This window comes from Haemaphysalis longicornis, unplaced genomic scaffold, assembly GCF_048455015.1.
Source record: "Haemaphysalis longicornis isolate Haplotype H1 unplaced genomic scaffold, Haemaphysalis longicornis Haplotype H1 scaffold_4, whole genome shotgun sequence".
Lineage (NCBI taxonomy): Eukaryota > Metazoa > Arthropoda > Arachnida > Ixodida > Ixodidae > Haemaphysalis > Haemaphysalis longicornis.
Genome location: NW_027526361.1, coordinates 70,203,733 through 70,215,007, shown reverse-complemented (window position 1 = coordinate 70,215,007; position 11,275 = coordinate 70,203,733). Strand labels below are relative to the sequence as shown.

Here is an 11,275-nt window from a genome sequence, read left to right as displayed (position 1 = left end):
AGAGTGTACACCTGGACTATTAGGAGTGCCGCAGTGGAAGGCCCAGGCTTAATTTTCACCACCTGGGGATCTTTGAAGTGCAGCGAAATGTAAACACACGGGCGTTTTCGCTTTTCGCCTCCATCAGAAAAGAAGCCACCAAGGCCGTAATCGAACCCGTGTCCTTGGGTTCAGCGGCACAATGCCTTAGCCACTTAGCCAACGCGGCGGATCTGGTATTGGCCTGACTAATACTATCCCCAATAAGACCCTTTGGATGTGATGCCGCGGTGACAATATATTATATATACGAAGCTCCAAAGAACGACAAATATCTAAACTGCATAACAGAAGACAACAGGAAAAAAAGATCATGTTCCCTTCTACCTACAAGTGGCTCTAAAAGCACTGGTTTTCTTTAGCGTTGAGCGCACACAAAGGCGATGACAAGTAGAATTACGCGGTAAACACCCCAATTATCCTCTCGCTGAGCCTTATTTAAAGAAGATAAGCCAATGCAACAGATGTGTACCGGCCACCTGTGAGAGCCCTCAGAATTGGGTAAAACCTATATTCAGAAAAGGGAGATAAAAAATGAAGGACATAAGAATAGATATAATAACCGCATATAAGGAGGGCCGACTGATCAAGAGGTTCAAACTTCCATGAAACCGAGAAGGTTAGCGCTGTCACTAAATGTGGCTTCCTGCAAAGAATTTGACCACTGGAAAAATGGGAATGTGAAATTACATTCACATCAGAACAGAAAAACCATACCTAAGGCACTCGTACTACCTTACGGCTTTTCTGGGCATGTTTGTATACACGGGTTCGTCACTGTCTTTTTGAGACTGTTGATTCCACAAGGGCGTCTGTATAGAGAAGAATAAGCGGGGTACAGAAGAACGTGAATGCATCATTTGAGGAAACTGTGGATAAAGACTCTGGCCATTTTTGCACAAGAACTGCCTCTACGCTGAAGAAAAAAAAAAGAAAGAAGAAGCTGTCTTAACATAACATTTAAGAACCGATTTGGCATTACAGCCTGTGATGTAGTTGACCACCAGCAGTTGATGTTTCTTCGCAATTCTGTCGCGGCTTGTATCAGTGTTGAAAAAACTAAAATAAAAACAAAGGCGGTGAACAAAGCGAGTGGCAACTTTTTCTCGCTCCTGTAGTCATACCCGCGCGGGCCCCCTTTTTGCCCCCGACACGAGAAAGAGAAATGAGAGCGACCTCTCGCGCCGCTGCGATACAAGTTCTTTGGCCAGCTTTATCAAATTATTGACTTCGTCTAGCTCCTTTGCAGCATTACTCCGCGAATAAGGGCAGCGATAAATGAAAGCTAACAAAGGATGACGCGCCTAATCGAACTGCTCGCTTTTGCTTCTGGATAGCTCGACGCCATCCGTGTCTTTGCGCTTGATACCCATTCGAAGAGCGGCAAAGCTTCGGTGCACGTGCCACCGCTCCTGCGCAAGAGAAGACAACCAAAAGGGGGACAGCTAAGTAAAGCAAGAAGACAATAAAAGGGACAAAGGGGAAGAAGAGGAGGAAGAAGAGGAGGCGGGGAGACAAAGAAAGGAAGAGCGTGGCGGCGCCCAAGGCAGTGAAGCGCGTTCTGGTATAAGAAATTCAGGGCGACGGGGCCGCGACGGAGCATCGATCAAGCACGGCGCGGTTCGGGAGCGATTCAAAAACAATAAACGGCGCAATCTCTCTCTTCTCTTGAGAGCTGGGCGACGTCGAGGCGGCGGGAACTGCAGAGCTGTGTCGCGGGGGGACCGGGGCTTCGGGGCCCGATCGAAGCCGATCATCATCCTCGGCCTATCGGGAAAGTCGCGTTCGAGTATTGCAGCGCTGTTGCTCTCCGCGACGGATGGCACTGCGGGTGCCTCCTGGTGGCCTTGATCATCTGGAATACACAGGAAGAGAAAATATGCACGGGCGTTCTGTGTCGGTCAAAGGCAGTTTTATTTGGGGGGCGCATTTCAAAATACGCGCCAAATCATGACACCTGTACCGCAACCACCAAAGTGGAGTGGGAGGCAAGACGGTGTATATGTTGGCCAATGTAGGAAGTTGTACGATCTCGTAGAATGAGGTCATTGTACATGCGTGATGAACGGGTAAGAAAAAATAAATAAAATATGAAGGACGCTGACGAATTTTGCACCCGGAGCAACCAAATTATCACAATCGGGTACTGAATAAAATAAGACACAAACTGACACGGACAGCTCTCACAAATGCAAACGTATCAGATTTAGGGAATTATTCTTGACTCCGCACATGGGCTATACTAGACGCGCCGTAATGAAAAACTGCAGATTGATTTAGACCCTCTGAGGATGTTTAATGTGCGCCGGAGTTTTGACACACGGGCGTTTTCTTCTTCTTAGTCTCCATCACAGCGTGGCCGGAATAGCACCCACTTCCTCGCGATTGGCAGCACAACGCCTCAGCCTTTGCGCTACCGAAGCGGGTATAAATTCAAACTGCTACATTTAAAGACGAGCACGTACACCCGGTTAACGAACAAGAAGAACTTGCGTTCAACAACAACAACAACCCAAAAAAGGAATAACCATCAGGCCTACCTATACTGTATACCTTATACACAATGATCCTTGATTTTTGTTCGTGTTTGCAAACAAAACGTGTTTATGGTAAATTATTATGAATTTCTGTAGTTCCACGCTTCTAATTTTGTCTTGTCTTAGAATGTTTTCATAGTTCATCAGCGCCATTTTGGTCTCCTTATCTCTCAATCAATTTCGTATTGCCCACGCAAGTTCCAGAAAATTCTCGCCCCAAAAGCCCTGTATAGTTTGTGTACCGGTGTGCAATAAAATAAAAATTTGATTTTTTTATTCGCTTCCGGATGCGGTGAAAACGTAAGCATAAAAAAATGTCAAATATGAACATGACTCTGCCGCTAATCAAGTTCTTTACATTTAGTATAAATCATCATCATCATCATCAGCAGCAGCAGCCTGTCTACGTCCACTGCAGGGCAAAGGCCTCTCCCATAGATATCGAATTATCCCGGTCCTGTGCTAACTGCGACCAATTTATCCCCGCAAACTTCTTTATCTCATCTGTACATCTAACTTTCTGCCGCCCCCTGCCACGCTTGACTTGTCAGGGGATCCAATATATTGCCTTTAATGACCAACGGTTATCTTGAATTCGCATTACATGCCATCCCCACGCCCATTTCTTCATCTTAATTTATACTAATATGTCCTTAACACGCGTTTTTTCCCTGGCCCACTCCGCTCTCTTCTTGTCCCTTACTTTTTTATTTTTTTTTTTACTTCTTTAGGCACAACTAAAAAATTGTAAAGTATTAATTTTTTTTAATTTATTGCAAGATATCTGATTAATGTATTGTGCTTTCTAGATGCCCCACTAAACACTTCGTTTGCGTCCTGGTGTGACGCACGTTAAATAGAGGAGTCCATCTGATCCGAATTTATTTGTTTTAGCAGCATCTTCAGAATTGCCACGCCTGCGCCAGCATATACGCATATAAGCGAAAATGTATCAAAGCTTCTCATGGAATCTTTGCCCGGGCTCGTTATTTTCCGGAAGAAATTAAAGGTGCCCGCCAGTATACTTTTAATTCGTCCCGCAGTTGTTGATAAGCCTTCGGAAAGCAATGTCCACGGGGAGGCAGCACAAAAAAATCAAGCATTCAAAATAAATGATCAACCTGCCTCAACCTAAACTTCAGACGTTCACATGTAATCTACTGAATACATTTGCGTTCGCTGTATTTCATTCCACAACCAATTCAAAATCCAGAAGGAGCTATACCAAAGAAAAATAGAACGAGAGATGAATTCACGGCACATGAATAAAAAATCCGGGGACACCTATACTTTGCGTGTCTTCTGAACGCAAAATCATGAATGTCCAGTTGAAGGGCTTTCGTTGAAGGGCTCGCGTTGTTCAAAGGCTTTGAATACTCTTCTGGCCGAGACGCTTTGCTTTGTGATTCGCCTTAACGCTTTCAAAAAGCTTCGATCTATCTCCCACGCATACCGCAGCTGCTCGTTCCAGCCACCATGTAATAGGAGAATTGACGACCATTGTGAATTTCGCTGGTCGTTATTTTACTCCCTTAATCTGCGGTGTACTCTACCTCTCGCCGCATGTCGAGTTTAAGCTCGCGCTATATGGAACGCCCCGTGCTATGGAACGCCCTCCGAGAAGCAGTTTTTCTGTTACGAACGCCGACGCTGCACGCCAGCTTTTTCGCTCAACCGACCATTTTTAAGGCTGTCGCTTAAAACAGGCAACATGGCCGCACTGGGCATAGACACTGGTAGATGGACTCGTAGATGGTGCAGGACTCGACGCGCTCTTATTTCCTGACTCGCGCGTGCTTATGCGTTGTGGCGAAAGTTTGTCGTGTACTGTTGTTACATTCGCACTGGCCCGTGTGCGCACTGCACTGTATACGGAACCAAACCAAACCAAATCGGAATTTCAGAACACCGTCCTTTGAAGTTCAGCTCTTGGTGTCTGGTCTAGACCCTGTCGAGACGAGTACGGTATGTTCCCATAGCAAAGGGAAAAGAAAAGAAAGTTACCGGCCCGAAAGAAACCACAAGAGAAAGAGCTTGATGCGGTATAGCATGGACCAACCCGGCAGCAGCCCGCAGGAAAAGCATAGCGTGCCACCATTTATATATATAAATATATAGGTCCGGCCATCCCGCCACGAACAATGGTTGCACGAGAGACCGCATTGCAAACGATCGAAGACGATCGAAACGGGGATCTATATATACTGGGGTCCCCGAGACTCCCCCCTGCCTTTGTGTGTCACTTCCTTGCGTCGGAGCATTATTAAAAGTTCCCATCGATCTCTTGAGGACATCATTAGCCAAGTTCTCGAGAAAAGTGCCAGCCAGCCTCTATCGCGAGTGCGTGTGTGTACGAGGCAGCCGTGGTAGTCGTCTGTGCGCTGCATCGAAGTTGACGTGCACGCCCAGAACCCGCCCGCGCAGTGACAGCCGATCACGAAAATGCGGATCCAGCGACACCGACGTGCAGACGAGGACGGTGGGTGCAAAACAAAAATACTTGCGCACTGTGTATATGGGGACGTACGTTCACCCACTGTTGCATATACGGACACGCACGCAGAACGCTTCCCTGCACGGATAAAGCACTCGTTGAGAACCAAGCATAGGAATGTTCGAATACCCACCCCAGTTTTCGCAGAATGTACTTATAAGCAAGCAACTTAACTTGCCTACATATTATGACCTTCAATATTTTGGACCTTGCTTCAAAGCTTACGGTCCTTGTTTTGTCGTACTTCCGGTACAAAGCAGCACTGGTTTTTGAGAAATTTCATCAAAGGTTCAACCTCTTCGAGCGCAAGAAATCTTTCAGTGCATCCCACGCCGCAAAGCTGCTAAAATATTGCATGAAAAAGTACGATGCACCTGAGCCATCCATGTAATGGGAACACGGCAGCGTTAGGGCCCGACTGCGTATTTGTCATTTTTCCGTTCTGTCTGTTTCGCTTTCTCCCCTTTATCATACTTGAGAGCCTTGGCCTGTCACCCTTGCTATCCCTACAACTAGGATTCGCCTTATGTAGCCGTAGAGGTAAGGCTTAAGTCAGTCTCATTGTACGTCAAGCTACGGGTGTCGGTTGATGACGGTAGAGCTCGATGCGTAGCTTTACGTCTGGTGTCAGGAGGACGTACTCCCGCATTCCGGCAGCTCGCGCGCCACCTGTTTCGGCAGCGCCACACGATCTTAGGTATCAGCGGATGTCGCATGATGGCGGTGCTGTGGCACGTCAAGCAAACCGGACATTTTTCGGCAACGAAGTCTGCCACCACTCGCGTAATAGCTGCTTCCATAATTACTGCGATCAAATCTCTCATGTAGGCCTCAGCACAGGTTTCCAACGCAAAGGTTTCTAAGTCAAAGGCCACAGCGCATACCCTGAATCCGCCTTGCGGCAGCTCGGGGCCATTGAGCCGTCGTGGTTTTGGGGATCGGGCTGGTTTTCATTCCAGATGCCGTGTACTCGATTCCCAAAGGGATTCAAATTTATTTAATTTTCTTTTAAGTGAATTGCTTTTCTTTCTCTTAGCAGAGCTTTTTTTTTTTTGGAAATTCGGTGCCAATTTGCTTTCAGTTCCTTGCTCTGTCAACCCCTTCATTCACCTCCTCTGGCATACGACGACGCTGCATTTTTGACCTCCCGAGTTAACTAATGCTTTGGCATTAATAACATGCACAATGACTTACTCATATTATCTGTCAACTGATAAGCCTATTCAGACATGTTAGGCCTTTTTTCAAGGAAGAATGCGGTACCATTGCAGTCACAATGATTTCCAATGGCAGGCGTCCACGTAGGCAATGTCAACAACGGAGAAGGTTATGGAAAAGCTGAAGAAGTTCACCAATCTTTTATTTCCTTGCGAGATTAATGAGTTTAAATTTGAATCAAGGCTACAAACTATTACTTTTTTTACACATTTCGCTTTCAAGAACAAGAAAGGCACATTATGTTGGAAAACACGTAACGTGTAAAACGTAAAGGGCCAAGGTTCACCGCGGTTCATGGGAACGTAAATTTGAGCGATTGGCAGTTGTCAGTGACCCATCCTGTAGCTGTTGCCTTAACAGCAAGTGGGATATTGAAAATAAAATCAACACTCCCACATGAGAGAAGATAGAATATAAAATAGACACTTTCAGCATACCATGGTAATTCTAGCTCGTTATACACTCCTAGGAATGCAAGCAAAAACTTAAACTGCCGCTGAAGCTTGTGATGTTTTGCAAGAGCTTGAAGCGATTGGTTCGGTAATTATCACGGTCAGCCCATAAAGTGGTTCAATTAGCTTTTCAGCTAAGCTATCAACGGCTAGGACCCAGCAGGTCGTCTCCTGCAACAGACCGAGCATGGACCAACAATTTTCAGCGTATTAAAACTTCATAAAAAAATAAACGGTCCCAGGGCCTCCATATTTTGATACTAGATTGGTTTCATTGCCTCTAAAAAAGTCTTCTCAACAGTGCATTTGTGTTTAGAGGTGAAGTGTACTTTCAAGTGGTAGGTGTTAGCTTAGGTTTTGTAGGCTGGCTTTCCCACGTTATGTGCTCCGCAGTGAAGCATGACCATCTGCGAAGGGAATATGGTTACAGCCCCAGTTTGTACTGCTTTCCACCACCGCATGTTTTCCGAGTCCGGTATACTTGTCGCCAGGCACGGCGTCTCTCTCCCCACTGACATTGCGCTACGGCTCGCGCTTTTCGGCGTCTACCTGTGCGGTGCACTAGAGACGTCCTTGTTTCCACCCACCAATCGTGTGTGTCCTTTGCCTGTGACGGACAGATCGCGCCACTGTCCTCATAATTCAACATAGCAATTCCCCAATCAAGCTAAACCCAAACGCAGCGAATCCCACCAGAAAACCAGATTCACTGGCCTTACCTCTTGCCAGGGTGCAAGGGCCCCCGATTTTTTTAAAGCTCTGTTTTCAAAACTGTCCGACAAACTGCTTCCTGCAAAGTCGTACCTAAACAATGCAAGGGCGGCTTCGTTTGCACGCCCGCAGTTTGATCGGGACTGCGTAAAAGGGATAATAATCATTGTGAAGTACGAGCCAGCCGAAATGAGAACAAACGAATGGACCGTCTGGGAACGTAAAGTTTATTACCTCCACTTCTCATGTTCCCCTTTGGGAATAGCAGATAGAAGATGTACATTTAAAATTATATTCATTTTCTGTCTGCTATCGGGAACAGCATGGCTTCAGGAAGGCGCTCGAAGATCGTATATCTGCGATTGCACAAAACGTAGAAATCCAGCAGTCAGTTGTGATAGCATTGAGAAGCTGAACCCTTTTGATAGCTTCGGAGATTACGAGTAAAAGAGAAATCCAGGTGGAGGAAAAGCCCCTGGTTGATCCCGCATGCAGCCTCAAGGAATACCGATGGATAAGAGGAATTATAGGGAAATTCGGTTGCCTATCATGCCATCGGCTAACGAGAGATAGGAGCAGCAGCCATAGGCTTTTACCGCCCTTCACAGGCCAACCAGCGACGTCTGCTGCCGATGACGATGATCACAATAATACTGCTTCAGTTGCTGATGATGACGATGGCCCTTTCAGACGCTATGCACACAAATGTGTACATTTCAATCCTGCGGTTTTTTTTTTAATATCAAATCTGAAAGTTTTGGCTAGTTTAGCGTAATTGTGTATCCTTTGTCTAACAATGAACATTCTAGGGCCATCTGACGGCTGGTAAGATTACTAAGAGCGTAAACAAAACAAAAATGGTGGCGTACGCGATGGCTGCAGCGGGTGAGCTTTTTCAACTATTTCTACTCATTTTCTCATAAGACATGCCGCCCTAGGAAATATTAAACAATGCATATCACACAAATATATACATATTTGGAAATATTCAACGCTACTTGACGCTCCTGACCTCTGTGGCGCTATGTACACAATTCTGTACATGACTGTAAGAAAAATATCTGAGATTGTGTTGGGGTCAGTAACGTGCCAACCCATCTTATCCGTTTAGATACAGAGCATAGAAACAACGACAAACAAAAGGGGGGGGGGGGGAATAGCGAGCCGCGTCTCAAAGGGTTAAGTTTGGTGCACGTTTATGGTTTTATGACATTTTTTCTGATGGATACTTCTAACTCCCACACAAAGTCTCGCCGGTCTGTTTTGCACGTCCTGTACTCACTCCGCTTTGATTAGTACAGCCCTGATTTCATTTCTTGCTTGTATCCTACGTCTCCCTGTTCAAACGATACACCACATCCCGCACTCGTGTCATCTATAACGTGCTTGCACATGCGGTCACGACTGAAGAGCCCCGCACGCCCCACCTCCACACATCCGGGGCAGGTTCCCCGGGGCCTGGTCTTGTCGCCGGCGGAACACGGCGCGCTACAAAACGCCAGCCCGAGTCAACCAGTGTCCGAGCACGCAGCGCACAAACAGCACGCCGGAATCGGAGCTGGCACGTATACATGTATATGCACCATGCGGAACCACCACCACACAGGCGGCGGCTCCGCCTTCAACTGTGGACGGCGGCGACGTGATCAAATTTCCTCTGGACTTCCTATAACGAGATGCGAGCTCTGTTCAGGCACGACGACTTTCGAAACTCTTTTCAAACATTTTTTTTTTTCGCGGGCAACCACGGGAGACTGCGCGCGTACACACACACTGTCGCCTCCGTCCTCCACTCGCTCTTCGTCAAGGTTCCACCAAAACAGCAAGGAGTCCCGTAGGAAGCAGACGGGGACGAGCCCTGTACAAGACGTGAGGCCGACAGGCCAGGCTGAACACGCGAGACGTGATTCGTGGCCAGATGGATGTGCTACCAATCTGGGCTGACAGCGGGACTCGGCCCTCCTGCGGCTTTCTTCTTTCTTTACTGTTGGCCTGGTTTCGACAACGTTGGCTCATTAGCCAAAGTGCGCTCTTGCGCGCGCGCGCCAGGCTTTGTCTGTGCGAGCGAGTTACGCGTGCTTTACACTTTGTTGCCACCACATCGCCGCTTCCCCACCCCTTCTTCAGCTTCGTACTATGCGTCGAGTTTTCCCAGGGTTGAGTGGTAGGGGACACTATCGCTTCATGCGGGACTCCGTACGCAAGTTTGGCGCACATGCGAGAGAACATTTTCCCCTAATTAAAGTGTTAGCGGAGTGGCGTATCAGCAATTATGGCGCCAGTGTTATGCCTGTGACGGCATGCTGATTTGTAAACGCGTGTTTGCTTGTACGAAGTACTCGCCACGCCCCGCATAAGTGAACGCTAGTATTTTGCGTTTTTAATGGCGCCAAAAAAAAATACCCCGGATTGGGGTAAGCTTGAGCTGCCGCAGCCGTGACTTGTATCTTCCAATGAACAGATGGGTGAATTGAAAAGGATGCACATGGATGCTCCATCTCGAGAAAATAATTTAGGCTCAGCACCACTGCCAAGATTGCGTGTAAGAAGACACCTGCAATTAGGCTGCGCAATTAACAAAACTTCTTTATTCTCAATGCCAAGTCAGTCAACGAGCGCTTTACGCGGCAAAATAAACACGGGATTGTCGCCTAGGTGGCATGGCGGCGTTCCGTCTGCTCGAAAGACCGAGTTCTTGGTGATGCATGAGCTTCTTCTAAAACGTGTTATCCATTTATTTATTAAGGCGAATGCCTTACACGTCTTGTTAAACTGACAATCGGCGGCGTCAACACGAACCAAAATGGCGACCACTACAAGAGAAAATAAAAGCACATTTGGGTTCGTTACAGTTAACAGTTAACAGTTAACCACAAGTGTATAATGACTATGACTACCGAGGGATTGATAGTAATAACTTGAAATGAAGTGTTAAGGTTGATTAACGTGGATTAACGAGAATGAGGTTATATTAAGGCAGGGATTAAGGTGGAAGAAGGTGAATTTAAGGACGTTAAAATAGCGTGGCTGCTGTATCGCTTTGTGGTCGTGTATATAAAATGTACCCATCACAATAGTATGCCAGGCTTTTACCTTCAATACACGCTGGCAGACCTAAGTGTCCCGGGATATTTATTTGTTTATTTTATTTTTATTTATTTTTTATGCATTTATTTATTTCTTGCTTGAATATACCCGTGCTCAAAAGGAGCTTTACCCGAGAAACGGGCGCAAAAGCAGGTACGCACGTGCTTAGTAAAGGTTACCCTACCTCGACGGTTTGAATTACGGCCTTCCACTACAGCGAGTATCATAAGCAAACTGTGCTTTCTGTGAGTAAAATTATAATTTGAGCTTTGAACAACAGTGAAGAACAGTGAATAAAAATAAATAGTTAGGTGGCGCCCAGTTTCGATCCCACGACTCTCTGGCCGCAACGGGAGGTACGTGGCGCTCTTCCAACTGCGCTACAAATTGAGACGGGAGCATGTGCTACGAACGCGCCTTATGTCCTTCACTCATTCAAACTACGTCACGAAGCTACTAATACAACGAAGGCACGAAAAGCTGAACGTCACCGGAATCGACGAACCGAAAACTAATGGGAACTTCAGTCGACCCCATGGCTGCTTCGCATACTACTCAGGGTTCCCCTACGGGAACATTGTGTGATTTTTTTTTTTTTTTTTCATATGGCGCCTTCGTTTCTTAGTATTATCAGGGAACATCTGCGAGCGCACAGCCTGCCGCACAGGATAACATCTGTTGCCTCAAGACGGTTTTCTGGCGTGTATAAGGGGAGAAATGATGACAGTTATAACGCG

General features: G+C 46.6%; 1 long non-coding RNA gene across 1 annotated transcript in view; it reads right to left on the bottom strand.

Moving 5' to 3' along the window:
• Positions 1-784: 784 nt before the first annotated feature.
• LOC144178895 (uncharacterized) overlaps positions 785-11,275 on the bottom strand; it is a 191,553-nt gene continuing 181,062 nt past the window's right edge. Inside the window, exon 3 of the long non-coding RNA XR_013324090.1 lies at positions 785-1,894. This is a non-coding gene — a long non-coding RNA (uncharacterized LOC144178895). The remainder of the gene's footprint in view (positions 1,895-11,275) is intronic.